Source organism: Urocitellus parryii, chromosome 11, assembly GCF_045843805.1.
Source record: "Urocitellus parryii isolate mUroPar1 chromosome 11, mUroPar1.hap1, whole genome shotgun sequence".
NCBI classification, from domain to species: domain Eukaryota; kingdom Metazoa; phylum Chordata; class Mammalia; order Rodentia; family Sciuridae; genus Urocitellus; species Urocitellus parryii.
This window is the reverse complement of record NC_135541.1, coordinates 91,484,285-91,506,129: the sequence shown is the minus strand read 5'-3', so window position 1 is coordinate 91,506,129 and position 21,845 is coordinate 91,484,285. Positions and strand designations below refer to the sequence as shown.

General features: G+C 39.8%; 1 pseudogene; it reads right to left on the bottom strand.

Moving 5' to 3' along the window:
* Positions 1-2,277: 2,277 nt before the first annotated feature.
* On the bottom strand, positions 2,278-10,186 carry LOC113175349 (protein arginine N-methyltransferase 6-like; annotated as a pseudogene).
* Positions 10,187-21,845: the final 11,659 nt, after the last annotated feature.

Genomic DNA, 21,845 nt, shown 5'->3' with positions numbered 1-21,845 from the left:
TCTTAGTGTTGGAAAGCCCTTGCACTCTGCCTGTCTTGCTGCCATTGCACGCAGATGGGTTTCCACACTAGTGCTTCTCTATCGCTTTAAAGTCTGTGCCTTTCTTTCAGGGTGCTGTCAACTTGTTTGTCATTGTAAACAGCCACAGTTCAGCCTCAGCTATCCCCCTCCGTCCACCATCGTCACGATACAGGATGCGAGGCAAGGCACTGCACTTGAGTGATCCTTGAAGTGGACCTCAAGGAGAGCATGTCCTATTGCATGCGGGTTTGACGTCCTTCCTTACCCCACCTTATCCACGCCCCGCCCCACGAAAAAAGGCGTCGGCTGATATGGCCTCAGATCTGGGGAAGGGCCCTCCTTAGGGCTGAGCCATACTATGCAGCCACTTCTGTACAGTGGGATAGGACCTCTACTCTTGCCTGTATTGTTTTAAGAAAACTAAAGGGGGGAACTGTGGTGAGCCGCTTCTGCCGCTTTTGCAGACTGTGGTTGCCATTACAAGATGGCGCTGGCTCCGCTGTGGTTTGTGACAAACAACTCCTAATTTGGGAGAGTTGGCACATGGTTTTTCAACACCCTATGAGAAAGTTGCATCGTGGCAGCTTCGCATTGGGGCTTGAGGTGCTTTATTAAGGCTGGGAGGGGCATCCGAGAGTTAGAAGAAAAAGTATCAAGGACCTGAATAAACTGCTGAAAGAAGATTCCTGAGTTGCGTCTTCCTTGCGGGCAAGGGGTCGCGACACAAAAGAAAGCTTGCACTCATTAGTAGTCATTCTGTACCTCCCTCCCACCCCTCAGACTCAAGTCACAACCATTTATCTACCATTTCTGTCTAAGATTTTGCTTTTTCCAGATATTTCTTTTTTATTTTTTTAGACTTAAATACTTTAATATGCAATGAATAAGAGAAGAAAATGCAAGTTACAATAAATAAAATGCTAGAGTACTTAAGAACACAATTTCCACACTTTTTCTATTAGCATATAAAAGCTAATAATATGCAAAAACCATACCCTTAGTCCTTTGAATTGCCCTGAAGCTATGTTCTGAAGGGTTTGTAACACTTAAGAACTGACATTAAAAAGGCAAAAAGCATTATAACTCATAAACAACACACAAATCTTTCTTAAAACTCTAAAAATAATAGGAATGCAAATGTTTTATTTGCCATAGAGATAAGGAGGGAAACATCAGTGGAATGAATTGGACAACATGACTCACACTTCATTACAAGCCATTTTCCCAAATTCACAACTTTCACATTTGGGTGATCTTAAAAAAAAAAAAAAGTTAAAAAAGAAAAGAAAGGAACTTTCACTAGATGTAAATAGGCCAAATCATTTAATCCCTCCACGTGTTTAAATTGACTACACTTTTCTAGCTGGGAATGTATTTTCCTTATTTTAGTGAGCTTAAATAATGTACCCATGGTAATGAATAAGGCCTGGGTTTAGATCCAGAAACCTTCTCTATCAGCCTGTTTCATAATTACTCCAATATTATGGAACATAATGAGACATTTCCTTGGTTCGGTTTTAATAGTAATAAGAATTTTTAAAATCCATACTACTTCGCAGTTTTTCAGACTTTTTTCTCCTAAATGTGGTATTTTGAAATTCTTAGGTATGCTATATAATTATATATATAAAGTCCATTTCCATGTGTTCATAAACTTTAGCACCCAATAGAAGTAGTAGGAACTGGGCTATTTAAACTACTTCTTCATCTCCATCCCTTAATTATCAGAAATGAGTTTTATTTAGAAAACAATGAGGAACAAGTACCATAGCCTACAGGCATCTAGAAATGGAGGGAATTCAGACACAGAAATTAAGGCTCTGGAGAGGTTAAATCATAGTGGAAACTTCTGGAGTGGTACTGAACTCTTGTACCCTTCTCCCAGCTGCAGACTTAGATAAGGTGTGAGGTGTTTAGTTTGTGCATGGGACCCACCATCAACTGACATTTTATCCATCTTTTTTCCCCCATGAAACAAAAGAAATGGAAATACAAGTGCTTGTTACCACATGCTTTTAAGGCTTAAAAGCCTATCAATAAGCATGCTGTATCAGTGGTTGAGGAGATCACTTTATAAATTGCCAGAAGAATCTCTAATGGAGATTGAAGTCACTCTCCCTCCCCAAGAACCATGAGGGAAAAGAGAGATAGTCCCCTACTTGCACAAGGGGTCTCCCTTTCTCCTCTGACCTCCCTATGCCTCTCCCAAACAGGCCAGGCTGCCTTAGGAGGTGGGGCTGGGAGAAAAGGCAATGCTCAGTCTTCCATGGCAAAGTCTTTGGTCTTTTCCTCCTGGTCCCCCACTTTGTAGTACAGCAGAATGCGCAGGTGAAGAGGGTTGTTCCAGGGAGGGCAGCAGCGTGATCTCTGCTGAAATGACCCTGCCTTCCTCCACTTGTACTGTCTCCTTTAGGTAGAGGAGTGCCTGCTTCCAGTGTGTGGCCAGGTGAAAAGGTGAGAGGGGTTTCTCTCAAATCTCCTGCAGGGAAGGTCACCTGGAACCAGATGGCAAAACCATGCATGGGCGCCGAGCCATAACAGCTGTAGAGGAAGTGCCCACCCACCTTGCCTCCAGCTCCAGCTCCAGGCCTGGGTGGGCCAGCTGGAGCTGAGCAAAGTGCTGCAGCTGGGCCAACACATCCTGGCCGGACAGACCTGCATCAAGATCTCCAAGTGGCTCATGAGGCTGCATGTGGCGAAGCTCTCTAGGCAACTCATGTCCACACCATAGTGCTGCTTCACCTGGCTCCAAAAGCCTAGGCACCACTCCAGCATCTGGTCGCTGATGGGGGCTACAAAGAGCTCAGAGGAAGCCAGTAGGAGAATACTGCCCTCCTTCAGCCACTGGGTCTGCGCATGCAGCACAGAGCTCAGCATGGACTCCTGCACAAGTCCATAGCCCATTCATTCGCTCATGATGGCATCCAACTGCTCTGGCAACTCCACTGTCTCCACCGGACCCGGCAGAACATGCACTAGGTCCTCCAGCCCATTGAGCCGCCCTACCTCTCGGGCCTCTTGCCAAATGGTGCTACCATCTCGGGCGCAGAATATGCTCAAAATGCCGGTGCCTGCACCCACCTCCAACAAAGTCTTGCCTCGCAGAGCTGCCCAGTTTTGCAGGATGCTGAGTCGGTAGGCATTGGTGAGGACGCGGTTGGAGATCATCTCCTCCCCAGCAAGGCCCAGCAGCACTCCTAGTACAGGTGGTCCTGCTTGCTCTTAGTCCTCTGGGGTCGGGGTCATGGCAAGGCCACCTCCTGCTCCCTGCCATCTTCTTCTTCAGTTCTCTCCCCTCCTTTGCCGCCGCTCCCCGGCTCTCCAATATTTCATATAAATGGAATCATACAATATGTGGTCTTTTTGTGATTGGCTTCTTAACATGATGTTTTCAGGTTTCACCTACAGAGCAGCATGTATCAATACTTCATTTCTTTTTATTGCCAAATAATATTCTCTTTTATGTATATACCCCATTTTATTCAGTTGACAGATCCTGGGGTCATTTCGATATTTTTGGCTCTTATGAATAATGCCATATAAAATTCATATGCAAGTTTCTTGTGAACATTTTATTTTCATTTCTCTAGCCTATATACCTTTGGGACTTATTGAGTCATAAGCTCTTTCCCCTTATTGGGTAAGTGTAAGTTCAAAGAAAAAAATGGAACTGTTAATTCTGGCTGAGAAATTAGAAAAGACTACTTAGAAAAAGTGGTATGTGAGCTAAGTTTTGAAATAGGAGTGATAGGTTTCAACCAGAAAAGGAAAAATGAGATGACAGAAAGTCAGACATTTTGACTTGAATAACATTTGATTTATGTTTGCATATTATCCAAAGTAAATGTATTAAAACACAAATTGGTGTAAATATATTTTATATACAACAAGAGATATGAAAACTGTGCTCTATGAGTGTAACACGAATTGTAATGTATTCTACTGTCATATAAAAAATCAATTAAAAAAAGGCATTTTAAAGAGTGGTATATCAGTAGTAAATCTTCATCAACACAGCATATGTTTTTACTTCTGAATGTTTTATTAGTACATTATAGTTACACATAATAATGGGGCTCATTTTGACATAATTATATATCATGGAATAAAATTTGCTCTACTTCAGTCCCCAGTACTTCCCCTTTTCCTCTCCTTCTCTCTCCTCCTGTTTCCCTTCTACTCTACTGGTCTTCCTTCTATTTATTTATAATTTTAAAAATAAGTTCTTTATATATAAACATAAAGGTCAAATTCACTGTGGTGTATTCACATGTACATAGCACAATTTGGTCAATTTCATTCCGTTATTCCTCTACTTTCCCGTTCCTCCTCCCTCCCCATCTATCGCCTTCCTGTGCTCCACTGATCTCCCTTCTATATTCACAGGATTCCTCCCCCACTTTTTCCCCTTTCTTTGGTCAAGCTTCCTTCTATGAGAGAAAACATTCAACCTTGACTTTCTGAATCAGACTTATTATATATATATATATATATATATATATATATATATATATATATGTCATAAAATTTAATATTTAACTAGAACTCTACAGTTTTATGTCATTGAGTACATTCACATTGTACAACCATCACCACCAACCATCTTCAGAACATTTCCATCTTGGCAAATTACATCTTTTCACCCTTAATAAATATAACTTCCAGTCCCTGGCAATCTCCACTCTACTCCTAGAGTACTTTTGGACTGTTTCTTTTTCACTTAGTAAGAGAGGTCCACCACTGACTAATGGGTGGTATCTATATTTGCAGGCCTTGCTGCACATACGTGATTGAGTGTATTGTAAGGACAGGTAACAGAAAATAGGGAAAATAAAGAGGTGGAGACAAAAACTAATCATATGGATCTCTATCCACAGGCTTAAGCAGCCCTGCCACAGATATGCCTGATTATTTCACATCAAGAAATTGACCTTCCACCTGGTGCTGTGGCACATGCCTGTAATCACACCAGCCTGGGAGGCTAAGGCCGGAGGATTGCAAATTCAAATCCAGCCTCAGCAAAAGCAAGGGGCTAAGCAACTCAGTGAGATCCTCTCTCTAAATAAAATACAAAAAAAAAAATGGCTGGGATGAGACTTGGTGGTTGAGCGCATCTGAGTTCTATCCTGAGTACTAAGAGGAAAAAAATAATAATAAACAACAACAACAACAAAAAAAAAACAGAAATTGACCTTCCTATAATCCCAACTACTCAGGAAGCTGAGGCATGAGGATTGCAAATTTGAGGGCAACCTGGGCAGCTTAGCAAGACCCTGACTCAAAATAAAGTTTGTAAAAAGGCCTGGGGATGCAGTTCAGAGGTAGAATGCTCCTGGGTTCCAATCCCTGTACAGGAAAGTGATAAACAAGAAATTGATTTTTGGAGCCATTTTCACTTTGCAGATCCACCAGCAGTTTCACAGTTTCCCTGCCTTCACAGGAGGCCAGGCACATCACAGCACCACTGTAGCTTCATGTCCTCAGTGCCCATCCATGGTGAGGATTCTGCTGAGGGTCCTGTAGGCACCTTCCATGTTCCCCTCTTGAACCATCACAGTCCTGGCATTGAACTTCACATGTTTTACCATGATCTTGGATTGAAATCTAAATTTTTGTAGAACCCTGAGCCCCCAGAAACCAACTAACCTGAAGCACATTTGCTTGCACTGATGCTTTCTGTCAAGAAAGCATTTCCTAGTGCAGCCTCTTGAAAAACAACTTGGGAATGCCTCAGAGTTAAACAGTTATAGTATGATGGAGGAACTTTCCAAAAGTGCTAAATAAAAATTGATCACTGTATAAGCCTAAGCCTATATGTCTATAGTTTACTAAATCATATTAGTTAGTAGAGTGACTGACTGGACTCATCAAAAATTGAGTATTGAAAAAAAATTCTTTTTAACAGTCGTGTACTTTACTTGAATATAATAACACATTAATAATAAGCTTGGGCTTATAAAAATCTGGGGCTTGGTCAAAATATTTACTCATTTTTTAAAATAATGGTAGAATACACATAACACTCACCATCACAACCATTTTTAAATGTAAAGTTCAGTTTAGTGGGTTAATTACAGTCATGCGGTTGTGTGCCCAATCTTCAGAACTCTTTATCTTACAAAACCAAAACTCCATTTCCATTAAGCAACTCCCCATTCCACTATTCATTCCCTGGAAATCACCAATCTAACTTTCTGTCTCTATGAATCTGACTACTCTGGGTCAGATTAACTAATGTTAAGTAGAATTATACAGTATTTGTCCTTAGTTCACATAGCATCCTATCCTTAAATGTCATTAATGATGTATCAGAATTCCCTTCCTTTTTAAGGATGAATACTATTATATTATATGTGTGTATGCCAAATTTTGTTTATCCATTCAACCTTTGATGGTCACTTAAAATGCTTATACCTTTGGCTACTGCAAATAATGCTATGAGCATGGGTGTCCTAATACCTGTTCAATTTTTGTTATCAATTCTTTTGGGGACTTATACCCCAAAGTGGAATTGCTTATTAAATTTCTTCAGCAACTGCCACACTGTTATCCATAGTGGCTGCACTATTTTACATTACCCGACCAACAACACAAGAGGGTTCCTATTTTTCCATTCCCTTGTCAACACTTGTTATTATTATTATTTTTGAATAGTAGCCAATCCTAATGGGTGTGAGGTGGTTCCTAATTGTAGTTTTGATTTTCATTTCCCTAATGATAAATGATGCTGTACATCTTGTGCTTATTGGTCATTTGTGCAACTTATTTGGAGAAATCCTTTGCCCGTTTTGTAATCAAATTTTATTGTTGTTGAGTTGAAGGAGTTCTTTATTTACTTTGGAATTTAAAAAAAAATATTTATTTTTTAGTTGTAGTTCGACACATACCTTAATTTTACTTATTTATTTTTATGTGATGCAGGGCCTCACACATGCTAGGCAAGCACTCTACCCCAGCCCATTACTTTGGGTATTTTTTTAAAAATATTTTTAGTTGTAATTGGACATAATAACATTATTTTTTTATTTTTCTATGTGGTGCTGATAATCGAACCCAGTGGTGCCTCACACATGCTAGTGCCTTACCACTGAGCCACAAACCCAGCCCAACTCTGGATATTAAACCCTAAGGGATATGTGATTTGTAAGTATTTTTATGCCATTTCACTATCGACTTAACAAGTTTTAAAAATAAATAAAACTCTTGGGTTTATTTGAAACTTTAATATCTTCATCACTATTGAAGTTCTTAAAATATTATACTTTTCTAGCTTGTACGTTTTCCTCACCCAGTTCTAGGTATGACATTGCTGCAGTCTTTTTTGAACTGTGTGATAATTTTAGACTTAGACCCCTGGGTGAGAAATCTAAACTTTTTTTTCTGTCATGTAATGAGGAAGCCACATAAGACAGTAAAAAGTCTTGGGCCAGTAGGGAGAAAACCCAAAGTTTAGACCTGCTCTATCACTTATTACTAGTGTAATACTTGAGTAAGTCATTTAACTTTTTTGACCTTAAGTTACATGTTTACGAAGCAGAATATTAATGATTGGCCTCCTGTGAACCATTCACCTTTATAAAGGGTGGACAACACTTTCACCATGTGGTCCAGCAGTCATGTTCTCTGGTATCTGATCTTATATGGATATGAAAACATATCCATATAAGACCCCAACTATGCATGTTTATAGCATCTTTATTCATAACTGCCCAAACTTGGAAGCAATCAAGATGTTCTGATGAAAACAAATGAATTTAATTCTAGATAACAGAATCTTATTAAGCACTAAAAAGGAAGGTTAGGAAGCCATGAAAAGACATGGAGGAAGCTTAGATGCACATTACTAAGAGAAAGACACTAGTCTGAAAGGGCTCCAAACTATTCAATTCCAACTACATAAAATTCTGAAAAAAATTTTAAAAATTTTTTAAAAAAGAATTGAGGATTAAGGGGGGGAATAAATGAAGAATCAGAGTTTTCTCATTCTCTGCTCAGCCTAAAAGGTAAAAAAAGGAAAAAAAATCAAGCAATATGCTTACCTGTGTTTACCTTGATTACAGCCAGATTTTAGTTGGAAGAGAAAGGGTGAAGCTTATCACAGGATAGTTTTTCATTTCTGAGTCTGGCAGAGGAAAAATCAAATGATAACCACTGCACCTTAAAGCCATTAGGAAGCTGCCTATTTAGAAACTCTTCAGCACAGAACACACTTTCCCCCTTGATCTGGCATCACCGTTTGAAGTTACACCTGTATCAGAATCTCGGCATTACACATATCATCTGTGGGAACTTTGAATCATTTATTCACAAAATGTGGATCCCTAGGCTTGCTGTGAGAATTAAATAGGATAGTATATTTCTGGAGGATCCTGAGTTCAAAGCCAGCCTCAGCAATGGTGAGGCACTAAGCAATTCAGCCAGATCCTGTCTATAAATATAAAATACAAAATAGGGCTGGGGATTTGGCTCAGTGATCCAGTACTCCTGAGTTCAAGCCCCGGTACCAAAAAAAAAAAAAATATATTCAAAAGGCCTAGTGGACATGTTTGCCTGCAATGACTAAATAACTGACTTAAGAAGGTAGCCAACAAGTGTCCTGACCACCAGGTGTCACCATTGGGCCAGGAGTACTCACCTAACTGCTCCAGGTAGTGGGGTAGAACCTAGCAGCAAAACAAGACTGTCACTTTCACCTACAGTACATTCAGAATTGATATAGGCTTTTCTGTACCTTGGGAGCTGGTATTACAAACACACACAAACACACACAAACACACACACACACACACACACACACACACACACACATACAAACATATTATTTGCACCATTCATTATTCTCTTACAGGTGTGCTAAAAATTATGTACTATAATTAATTAGCTGAATATCCTCAGATTTGTTACCAAACTTAATTTTTAAAATTATCCTCAGTGGACTATTTATTAATTTTGAGAATCCATAGTGACACATCCTTTGGTTTAGCCAACCAGACATTATTGGGCTCCCATAGACTTCAATATTGCCACAGTGGACAATTTTCAGGCTCCAATTCCACAATCCATTGACATTATTTCCTTTACAATTTTAATGGGATGACAGATAAAAAAAGAAAGTGCAATATTTTTAGTGTAAAAATAAAGTTTGTGACCACTAAATGTGGGTTAAACAAAGATTATTAAACCTTCTCCTTGACCTCAAGAACTCAAAAATTCAGTTATAAACTTTTTTGTTTTCTATTTTCTTGAAAAGAAAAAACACCCGAGGGCAAATCTATCAATCTGTGAATAATCCTGAAATTACTCAAGGAACATTGCCACACCTGGCTGCATTCTGGAATCTACTAATGTCTCTCCCAGAGAGTGCATAGGGCACACAGGGAGAGGCTCATTTCAAAATGAGCACAGAGTTTGGGCTTCCCTCCTGGTTCTAAGTCCCCCACATTGAGACTCACAGTGGTCACTTCAAGACAGGTAATTTGATGAGCATTAGCTTGGAGCTGGAGGTGCAATCTATAGTCTCATGGACTGTTGCTTCATCTGCTAGGAACACTTGCCTTAAATTAAGGCTGTCCTGGCCTACCTCAGCCTCAATCTGGGCGTGCAATATCCCTCCTAGCCCACCAGAAAGAGGAGTGACACCAAGCACAGGCTGTTCAGAGCAGATTCTTGGAACTTGAGCAGCTGGGTTCATTTTTAACAACAGCTCCAATTCCAAACTTTGTAAGAAGCACTTAATGCTTCTTAAGGAAAAAAAGAAGCATCCTCTCTCTTCCTTTGGCCATCTCTCCCATTCCTAGAGAATTGGGAGGAAAGAGCTGTCACCAGGAACCATTTGGAGCCAGGAATGCAGAAGCCAAGGCCAGCCTAGATAAACCTATTTGCGTCCTGACTGGTTTCAGACCAGTCCCTGAAGGACAGCGAGCTCAGGAGGCTGGCTGGAATGAAGGGGCCAAGGGAAGGAATGCTGTCCATGAACCAGCCAAGGCTGCGCAGGGGGCGTGGCAGCTCAGGAGGAGCAGGAGGCGCGGAGGGCGCCTTACCTGGAGGACTCCGGGGTGAAGCTGCTGCCCTCTAGCAGCCCCATCTTGCAGAAGAGGACCCCAATGAGGTAGGGTACCGAGGAGAGCTCCTCCAGCTCTAAGTCCACATTAAACTTCATTATCATTGTGAGAGCCAGGCGCCGGCGAGCGGGCTGCGCAGGAGGGCACCCGCCGTCTTAGCTCCGCTGAGCCCGGTCCTCCCAGTCCCATGGCCGGGCCCCAGCTGGGGCCGCGGGCACTGCCGGCAGGCCGGCAGGAAGGCAGCCGCTGCCTCTCCTGGCTGGAGCGGCAAGAACCCGGCCGACCTCCACGAGTGGTTGTGCTGCAGCTGGCCCAGGGAAGGGTGTCCTTAGGTGCGCACCTCGCCGCTGTGGCCATCCTTCTGAGAGCTGTGAAGGGAGAAGTTCAGAGTATGGTCGCTGTCTCAGCCTCAGCGACTGGAGCCCGGGGCGCCCCCAGCGGCAGGGATCTGCAGTGCACTGCCCGGCGGAAGCGGGAAGCACGGGGAGGGCAGAGAGATTCAAAGTGGGCGGGCGCCTGGGGAGGAAACTAATTTTGAAAGCAGTTAGTGAGTCACGCCTCTCTGGGCTTAAAGACAAATGCAGCCAAAAAAGCTTCCTTCTACAGCTTCCTGGGCGCCTTTGGTTTCAGTTTTTGCACCGCCTCTTTTCTCCCCTTCCCCTTCCAGCGATTTCTTTCCCTTGGGTTTCAGAGTTAATAGGGACTGTCAGAATATGACATTGTTTTAGTCAAATTGAAATCCAAAAACTAAAATTTCTTTTAAATACTCAACATTCTCGAACCTTCAAATGTGAAATAAAGAAGAGGAAAAAGGAAAGGGATTAAAATGTGTTGAGGGCCTACCAAGTGCCCAGCCCTGTACTGATACAGGCATTGTTTTTTTTTTGTTTGTTTGTTTTGTTTTGTTTTTCTTTTATCTAATTCCTGTCACCCAGGGTAAAAAAGAGCATAGAAGGAGTTAAAATCACACAATCACACCTTCCCTTTTAAGATTTGCCCATACTTGGAATTGAAAATGCTTAAAATCAAATTCTGCAGGGTAAGCTTAAAAAAAAAAAAAAATCTTGCTACATGCATAGCAATTACCTGTGGTGCATAAGCACATGCAATATCTTATTAAAGTTTATGTTCACTTGATTACATAAAGTTCAGGTTTTTCAACTGAGATTTTTATCCTTTAATCTCAAAGATTCTCTTGCAATAACCTCTGAAAGGGTGTAATTGAAAAGGTTCTCTTTCCCAGTTAATTCATTTATTCATTCATTCATATAAAATATTTTAATTGCATAAAATGACAATCACAAGCTAGTCCCAATGATTAAAAAAAAAAAAAAAAACTAAGAATTTTACCCTCTACTGATGGAGACTTGTTTAGATCCAACATTAAAAAACATGGCATCAAGCCAGGTGCCTAGGAGTCCACTTGGCTCAGCTACCCATCAAGCCCAGTGTCTTCAGAGGCTGAGGCAGGATGATCACAAGTGTCAGCCCAGCCTGGAAACCAAGACCCTGCCTCAAAATTTTAACAAGCATATATGCATATATGCATATATGAACATAGAAAAGTGATATCTGATTCATTCTACTGTCTTTCCTATTCTCATTGCCCCTCCCTTCATTCCCCTTTGTCTAATCCAATGAACTTCTCTTTTTTCCCTTCACCTCCCTCCTTTTTATGTTCTGCATATCAGAACACTTGGACTTTGATTTTGGGGGATTGACTTGTTTCACTTAGCATGATTGTCTACAGTTCCATGCATTTACTGGCAAATGCCATAATTTCATTCTTCTTTATGGCTGAATCCATTATTATGTATACCACATTTTCTTTATTCATTCATCTTTTGAAAGGCACGTAGTTTGGTTCCATAGTTTAGCTATTGTGAATTGAGCTGTTATAAACATTGATGTGGCTGTGTCACTATAGTACTCTGATTTTAAGTCTCCTGGGAATGTGCTGAGGAGTGGGATAACTGGGTCAAATGGTGGTTTTATTCCAAGTTTTCTGAGGAATCCCTTATTGCTTTCCTTAGTACTTGCACAAATTTGCAGTCCCATCAGCAATGTATGAGTGTACCTTTTCCCCCACATCTTCACCAACATTTACTGTTATTTGTATTCTTGATAATTGGCATTCTGACTGGAGTGAGATGAAATCTCAGTGTAGTTTTATTTTGCATTTCTCTAATTGATAGAGATGTTGAACATCTTTTCATATATTTATTAACCAATTGTATTTCTTCTGTGATGTGTACATTCAATTCCTTTGACCATTTATTGACTGGGTTATTTATTTGGTTTATGGTGTTAAGTTTTTTTTTGTTTGTTTGTTTGTTTTTTGGTACCAGGATTGAACTCAGGCCACTGAGCCACATCCCCACCCCTATTTTGTATTTTATTTAGAGACAGAGTCTTACTGAGTTGCTAAGTGCCTCACAGTTGCTGAGGCTGGCTTTGAAATCACAATTCTCCTGTCTCAGCCTCCCAAACTGCTGGGATTATAGGCGTGCAGCACCACGTCCAGATGGTGTTAAGTTTTTTGAGTTCTTTATATATCCTGGAGATTACTGCTCTATCTGAGGTGCAGGTAGCAAAGATTTTTCCCCCATTCTGTAGGCTCTTTCTTCACATTCTTGCTTCTTTTGTGTGACTCATTTACTTCCAAATATAGAAGCTTACATTTCTAGGTCCATATGTAGATAGGACCATGTGACTAATTCTAGCCAATAATATCTGAGAGGAAGTAATGTGTCACTTCCAGGATCACACTGTCACAAGCTTGTGAGCACTCTCTAGACTGTCTCTTCCGTGCCACAAAAGTCATGGAAGAGACCCTGGGGTAACATAGTACCTACAAAATTGAAGCATCCTAGATTCTAAGAACATGGAGAGCAACTGTCCACATCTGCAGTAAACATTTTGGTGTGAGAAAGAAACTTTTACTGCATTAGGCTACTGAGATTTTGGGAATCATTTGTTTTTTTTAAAATTTATTTTAAATTTTAATTGTAATTAAACACAATACCTTTATTTTATTTACTTATTTATTTATTTTTATGTGGTGCTGAGAATTGAACCCAGGGCCTTGCAAGTGCTAGAGGAGTGCTCTACTGCTGAGACACAACGCCCGCCCCCCAATCATTTGTTACTAATAAGCCTGGCTTATTCTGACTAGAATGTACCTAGGATTAGACACTGCTACTGCTGCTGTCAGCACTGATTCTCACACCATGAAGACCACAAGGGGAGTGTGAATGTCACATACATGTCATCACACCTCACAAGTGACCTGCAAATGCAGCAAGGTAACCTTCATTTACATGTACATTTTTTTCTAAGTATATCTCTTTGGCAGACCTTATTTGTACCTAGTAATCAAGTGGGAAGGGATTCTAAGAAATGTCATTTTTAGCTTTTCAACTTCTTCTAACAGGAGGGTGGAGTGGAAGTTGGAAGTAGTGCCAGTAATGTACCCATAATGCAAGTTCTTCAAAGGCAGGGGTTGTTTTGCTAATTATCTTTGTATGTTTTGTATCTAGTCTGGGACCTGACATTAGTGGGTGTCAAAAAATAGTTCTTGAAATAATCTGAATTTATGGACCAATCCTAAGTTTTTTATCTCTCAGGTGAAATAATAGAGATGTAAAATAAGTGCTAAAACTACTCTCTGCTAAAGACTTGAGAGTTCTGAAAGTACTCTAGACTATGACAAGGAAATAGCAGAAGTCATCAATACAAAGGAGTGGAGGAGGGCAGAAGAGAAAATAGCCATACCAAACAATTAGAGAATACCTTGTAAGTTAAGTTAGATTCAACTGCAAATAAAACTCAAAACTGCAGTGGCTTAAATATGACAGGAGCTCATTGTTTCCTTAAAGACAGTGGGTAAACAGCCTGGAACTCTGCCATGGGAGCTCCTTGACCCTCAGGAACTCATGTGCTGTTATGCCATCATCTTTAATGTGTGGTTTTGACCAGATGGTTGATGATAGCTGCTTGTGCTCCAGCTACCACTTCTCAATTTCAGTCAGTGAGAAGATGGTAGGAAGAAAAGTATGCTCCCTCCTTTCAAGAACACTTCCTAGAAGATGCATACTCCTCTTTTATTTAAATCTCATTTAAATGAATGTGTAATGTGAACAGAAGTGATGATACCAATTGAGGCCTGGTCCATAGAGACTGCCCTTACATGATCCTCTTCATTTCTAGCATCTTCTGGTCAGATTTTGCCATCAAGGGAAACATTGGATATCACATATTGGATGACAGAGCCTCTACTAGCCTGGATCCCTAGGTGATTATGAAGCAAAGAGTTACTCCCTTCACCCACCCCCCTTGGCCAGGAAATGCTTACACTGAACTATTAAGTGAGCAAGAAACAAAAATGTATTGTGACCCTTTGAGTTATATTTGCCACAACAACTAGCATTGTCTTCATACAAAAATTGTTACAGAAGCAGGATGCTATTTTAAAAATCTCAATCTAGTCAGGCAGTAGACAGCAAGAAATCTTACCCGAGGCTGGAAAATGGAAATCCATGGCAAAATGTCTTGGTATCATTTCTCCTATTAAAAACCACAATTTGGATAAGTTACAATGAAGAGTGGTTTATTTTGGCTTATAGTTCTGCTTCTAGATCAAAGGGTTGCATCTAGTGATAGCCTTCTTGCTGGCAGAGTCCCAAAGTGGTGCAAGGCATCACAAGGCAGGAGACAGGGACCATGAGAACTGCCTTTTGTAGCAAACCCACTCTCAATCCATTATCCTATTAATGTGTTAATCTATCAATCACATAAAAGAGGTAATAGGTTAGAGCTGTAATCACCTCCTAAAGATCCTCCCTCTTACTATTCCATATGGATTCAATTTCAGTACAAATTTTGGATGTTGAAACATAGTGGGGTATCTAATCCCAGTTTGGATTAGTAAAAGACATTTGGTAAGAATTGCCTGCAGTAACTTGGAAGGACAATAAGATGCCTCCAAATCCCATAGCTCTAGAAGAGGTTGGAAAATGAAATGCTGGTAGGCTGTATCCACTGGCTGTATTTAACAAGATATTGGAAAAATAAGATGAGCTCATAGAATAATTAACAGGTTTCCAAACATGAATGAAAAAGAAATATAGAGAGTTCAGAACTTTGGAGCCTTGAGGGCTTGAAAAAACTGACTGTTCTATACTTCAAAGAATAGGAAATAAATCTGCAAAGGCATTTGAGCAACAAAGTCCCATAAATAGTCAGTCATGCAGCAAAAATTAGATGTAGGGCATGGCCTCACATTGGAGGTCTCAAGTAGCCCCCTCAAATTCAGAGGAAAAGATGCATAGGAGTGAAGAAGCAAAGAAATAGGATCAAGAATTATCTCTAGGAAACTTTCATGTTTACTGGCTTATGGAACTGACTGGGAAGCAAATTGATCAGAAGTCTCTTCAGTGTTTGAGGAATTGTACTGCTAAGAAAATCACTTGAGAGCTTAATTTAAAAGCTGTACTCTCTCTACAGAAGTCATGCTTCTCAATACCCACTTCAAATGCAGGCTTAGAGGAAGTACTTTCAGTACGCAGAGCCAGTGACCACAGAGGACCAAGGACAAGGGGGTTTCCCACTGAGAGTGTTACCAGGGTCTAGTGGAGGAACTTCCCATTCAGGTCCATCACAGTGCCTCCTAGCAGAATCTCATCTTTGCATAGGCCAGTGTCTTCTTTTCCCTGCTTTCCTACCTGGACATGTTGACTGCAGTAAATTTGCTGCATTGTTACATACTGGGTGCCGGGTGGAAAAGATATGAGTTCATGGGTTGCAGTAGAGTTTCTCACCCTCAGCACTGCTGATATGTTGGACTGGAAAGTTCTATTTGTGGGGCTGTCCTGTGTATGTTATAATGTTCAGCAGCCTTCCTGGCCTCTGCACACTAGTTGCCAATAGTATCCACGTCACTCCCCCAATTGTGTCAGTCAAAAAGGTTCCAGACATTCCACAAAACCACCTCTGGTTGAGAATTATTGGGCCACAGGATAATATGGAGTGATATCACGACCAGATGGAGAATCCTGTGCATTACCTGGGAATCCTGTATTTTGAATTTAATGCAGTGGCTAGGTGGGATTTTAGGTTATCTTACTTGATGAGGGAATGAGCATATTATTTGTTTGCAAAAAAGAGGGATGAAATGGTGATTTGGTGGCCAAATGGATGGACTATAGCATAGAATTCAAGGTTATCACCAGACCTGTTTTCTTGTAATTCATGATAGCTAAGATCCAAACTGGGATTAGATACCCCACTATGCTTAGCCCTAAACATAAACATTCAACAAACAAGAATGTTCTCCAGAGTACTACTAGCAATGGCCTAAAACTCAAAGGACTTGGCAGTACTTTACATCCCTCTAGAGGAGCCTATTCTATAATTGATAAGCCCTGATATACCTCCCCACCTTTAGCATTTATCAGCCTACATACTGCCATCTTCAGCAAATCCTAACAAGGCCTTAGAGTAAGCAAGAGAATTTTACATTAATACATTAGATCAAGGTGTAGCCTATAAGGTGGAAAGTAATGGGCTACATTTTCTACCTCCTAGAACAAATCTTCACCACAGCTTTTATGAAACTTAAAAGCCCAAGGAGGATTTAGTAGTAAGTTAAGAATAGAAAGCTTACTGAATTGGGCAATAAAGTATACACACACTGCTTGTCACCCTCTTCAAATATAATTACACAAAACCTGATACATAATCCACTTGATTAGACCTATGAGAAGAGATAAGTCATAACAAGGTAGACATACTGGAAAGTGTGTTTGGAATAACCAAAATGTAGCTTATTCACTAAATCACCCAGCCTATATCCGGGAGATTTCACCCACTATGAACATTTTGAACTAATGCTAGCCCACAGCCCTTTCCTACTAAAATATGATTCATTTTAATAAATAAAACATTTATCTTAAATAAAAGCATAGGAGATAGAAATTATTACCAGGAATTATAGAGAAAGTACCGTAGGGAAAGATGAAAGAAAAATTTTATAGTGTAAAAAAGCAAAGACTAAAACTTTTACCTTTTGCATAATGATTTAACCAGAAAACACTTGACAAAAATAATTTAAGCCAAGCACTCTAATACCAGAGGAGCTACTTATGAGCAGCTAATGAGAGCTCATCCGTCTATATTGCAAAATAGTGGAATGACTTATAAGTAGATGTGAAAAGTCTATGGAGCCTGGTGATAGCTGGTTGTCCAGATTAGAATTTTAGTCTACTTTAAATTTACCTGAAGCCAAATGTAATTTTAAATGTTAATCTAAAGAAGGACAGATCTTTAGAATCAAGGAAAAACCATAATTAGAGAGTACATCTGCTAATTTCCATAGTTGGCCTAAAAGCAGCCATCAATTGAAAAAGCGTTAAAGCTTAACCTAATCATGAAAACTTAGTACCTAACTCTCAATAACCTCCTAAACCAACACTGGACTAATCTATTTTTCTTGTTAAAGAAATTATGTTAAAATGAGTAACAAAAAGAAAGTTCTCCCTGCATAAATTTATATCAGACTGAATAATTCACTGATAGTTAACAACTTCATAATATTAAATAAATCATAAAACCATTATTAATAACATTGTTAACCCACCACTGGTATGCACTTAAGGGAAAGATTAAAAAAAGTAAAAGGAACTCGGCAAACATTAACCTTGCCTATTTACCAAAAACATCACCTCTACCATAATCAGTATTAGAGGCACTGCCTGCCCAGTGACACATGTTTAATGGCCGTGGTATCCTGACTGTGCAAAGGTAGCATAATCACTTGTTCTTTAAATAGGGACTAGTATGAATGGCTTGACTAGGGTGTAACTATCTCTTACTTTTAATCAGTGAAATTGACCTTCCCGTGAAGAGGCAGGAATATTCTAATAAAACGAGAAGACCCTATGGAGCTTAAATTTAATAGTCTAACAGCCTTAACTTCACCTTTGGGGTCAAAATAATTGTTAACAGGCTAAAAATTTTGGTTGGGGGTGACCTCAGAGTACAAATAAGCCTCCGAATGATAATAATCTAAACAGAACATGTCCAAATTACTCATCAATTGACCCAAACTATTTGTCAATGGAACAAGTTACCCTAGGAATAATAGGAAAATCCTACTCAAGAGTTCATATCCACAGCTTAGGGTTTATAACCTTGATGTTGGATCAGGACATCCAAATGGTGTAACCTCTATTTATGGTTCTTTTGTTCAAAGATTAAAGTCCTAGTGATCTGAGTTCAGACCAGAGAAATCCAGGTCGGTTTCTATCTATTACTATATTTCTCCCAGTACGAAAGGACAAGAGAAATGAGGCCAATTAAATACTCATGCCTTAGATAAATAGATGAAATAATCTAAATCTAGTAAACTATTATAAGTACCCTGCCCTAGAGCAGGGCTTGTTAAGATGGCAGAACCCAGTAATTGTGTAAGACTTAAAACTTTATAACAGAGGTTCAATTCCTCTTAAGATTAATGTTTCTAGTAAACCTCCTCCTCCTAATTATCCCAATCCTAGTAGCCATACCTTTCCTAACCCTTATTGAACGAAAAATACTAGGATATATACAACTCCATAAAGGCTCCAGTGTTGTCGGGCCCTACGGCTTACTCCAACCATTTACCGCTGCAATAAAACTATTCATTAAAGAGCCTATAAAACCTTTAACATCATCAATTATACTATTTATTGTTGCTCCTACCCTAACCCTAACCCTGGCATTTACCATGTAAATCCCCCATCCATACCCCAACCCCTGATCAACATAAATATAGGCTTACTATTCATTCTCACTACCTCAAGCCTAGCTGTATATGCAATCCTGTGGTCAGGCTGAGCACTAATCAGAGCATTAGGAGCAGTAGCACAAACAATCTCATATGAAGTAACACTAGCCATTATTCTCCTCTCTGTATTACTAATAAATGGCTCCTTTACTCTATCTACCCTTATTACTACTCAACAGTTCACATGACTACTACTATCGACATGACACCTAGCAATAATGTGATTCATCTCAACACTAGCAAACCAAACGAGCTCCATTTGACTTAACAGAAGGAGAATCACAACTTGTATCAGGCTTCAATGTCGAATATACAGCCAGCCCTTTCACTTATTTTTTACAGCTGAATACACAAATATTATTATAATAAACGCACTAACAGCAACCCTCTTTATAGGGGCATTACTCAACTCTGCCCTTCCCGAAACTTTTATACTCAGTTTCACCCTAAAAACTTTCATTTTAACTTCTGCTTTTCTATGAATTCGAGCATCTTATCAATGATTTCACTATGATTAGATTATGCATCTTTTATGAAAAAACTTCCCACTCCTAACTTTGGCCCTATGTATATGACATAACTCCCTTCCATTGTTACTGCATGTGTACCACCCCTAATCTAAGAAATATGTCTGATAAAAGAGTTAATTTGATAGAGTAAATAATAGAGGTTTAAATCCTCTTATTTCTAGAACCATAGGACATGAACTTATTCCTAGGAATTCAAAATTCTTCGTGCTACCTTTACACTTATGTCCTAAAAAGTAAGGTCAGCTAAATAAGCTATCAGGCCCATACCCCAAAAATGTTGGCTTATAAACTTCCCGTACTAATTAATCCCCTGAACTCCGCAATCTACCTCACCCTATTTTCTGGAACAATAATTACCCTATTCAGCTCCCATTGACTACTTATTTGAGTAGGCTTAGAAATAAGTATACTGGCAATTATTCCCATCCTCATTGATAAAGGGAATCCCTGATCCACAGAAGCTGCGTGCAAATATTTTCTAATTCAAGCCACCACATTGCCGCAGTCCGGCTGCAGCAGAATAACCAGGGGGGTGATGAGCAACTTGTATAGATTGATACAGCAGGAGTGGAAGCCGTTTATTGTAGGACAGGAGCGGTGTATATACATTCCACACAGCTTATCTTAATTAACATAAACTAGATACAGCAGTCAACCAATAAGGAATCTCCACACTTAATGGCTCGCTGGCGTTACTTTACAAACCACTCCCTCTGGCATTTTGCCAGGCACCATCCAGACTTGTTTACAGACTCTAACATTTCTCTGGCAAAATGCCAGGTACCATCCTGACTTGTTTACAGACTCTAATACCGCATCAATAATCTGAATAATAGGCACAATTATTAATGTTACATACTTAGGCCAATGGACCCTATACAAATCATGCAACCAAATCTCATCATTTATATTCACAATAGCACTCTCAATAAAAATGGGACTTGCCCCATTTCACCTCTGAGTATCAGAGGTCACTCAAGGAATACCACTTATCCTACTAACATGACAAAAAATTGCCCCAATCTCCATTGCATATCAAATTGCGTCTTCCATAAACTCCACCCTGATATTACTTATGGGAATCCTATCTATTATGTTAGGAGGCCAAGGAGCACTCAACCAAACTCAACTATGAAAAATCTTTGCATATTCATATATATTTACAGTCTAATGCTTACTCAGCCATTTTACCACCTACCTATGTTCATCAACTGTTGATTCTTTTTTTTTTTTTTTTTGGACATAAAACAACCATTTATTAAGCTTAAAAATTGTGCAGATGGAATTCACACAACTTGTTTGTGTATAATGTCTTTGTTCTTGACTGGAAAACTCAGGGTCGGGGCAGGAAGCATCTGAAGGCTTGCTCAATCCCTACTACTTGAGGCTGGTAAGTAGCTGAAACCTTAACTAGTACTGTCAGCCAGAGTACCTATGTATGGCCTTTCCATGTGGCTGCTTGCCTTCCTCACAGAATGGTGGCTTGGTTCCAAGGTCAGGCATCCAGCCTGGATCAGCCTAAGAACCGTTCGGGTAGCCACGCCCCCTTTGATTGGTTTTAAGGGTTGAAGGGCTTCCTCTGGACTAGAAAGCAGGGCAGGCCGGGCTTCCTCCTCTCGTCTGGGCTGGGCTGAACTGTTGATTCTTCTCAACAAATCACAAAGATAGCGGAACACTTTACCACCTATTTGGCGCTTGAGTCTATTAATTCGGGCTGAATTAGGGCAACCCAGAGTCCTGTTAGGCGATGATCAGATCTATAATGTTATCATAACTACAAACGCATTTGTTATAATTTTCTTTATAGTCATGCCAATTAAGATTCGTGGATTTGGCAACTGATTAGTACCCTTATAATCAGAGCCCCTGATATAGCATTTCCCCATATAAATAACATGAGCTTCTGGCTCCTTCCCCCTTCTTCCTCCTCTTGCTCGATTCTTCTATAGTTGAAACAGGATATACTTATAGTTGAACAGTATATTCCCCACTAGCTGGAAATCTTGCCCATGCAGGAGCCTCCGTAGACTCCCTTCACTTAGCAGGAGTATCATCAATTCTAGGAGTGATTAATTTTATTACTACAATTATTAACATAAAACCCCCTGCTATATCCCAATATCAAACCCCTCTCTTTGTATGATCTGTACTAATCACAGCAGTATTACTTCTTTTATCTCTTCCAGTCCTTGAAGCAGGGATTAGGATACTTCTAACAGATTGAAATCTAAACACTATATTCTTTGACCCGGAAGGAGGTGGAGATCCTATTCTCTATCAACATTTATTCTGATTCTTTGGGCACCCTGAGATCTATATTCTTATTCTACCAGGGTTTGGTATTATCTTCCATATCATAACATACTACTCAGGTAAAGAGGAACCATTCGGTTATATAGGAATAGTATG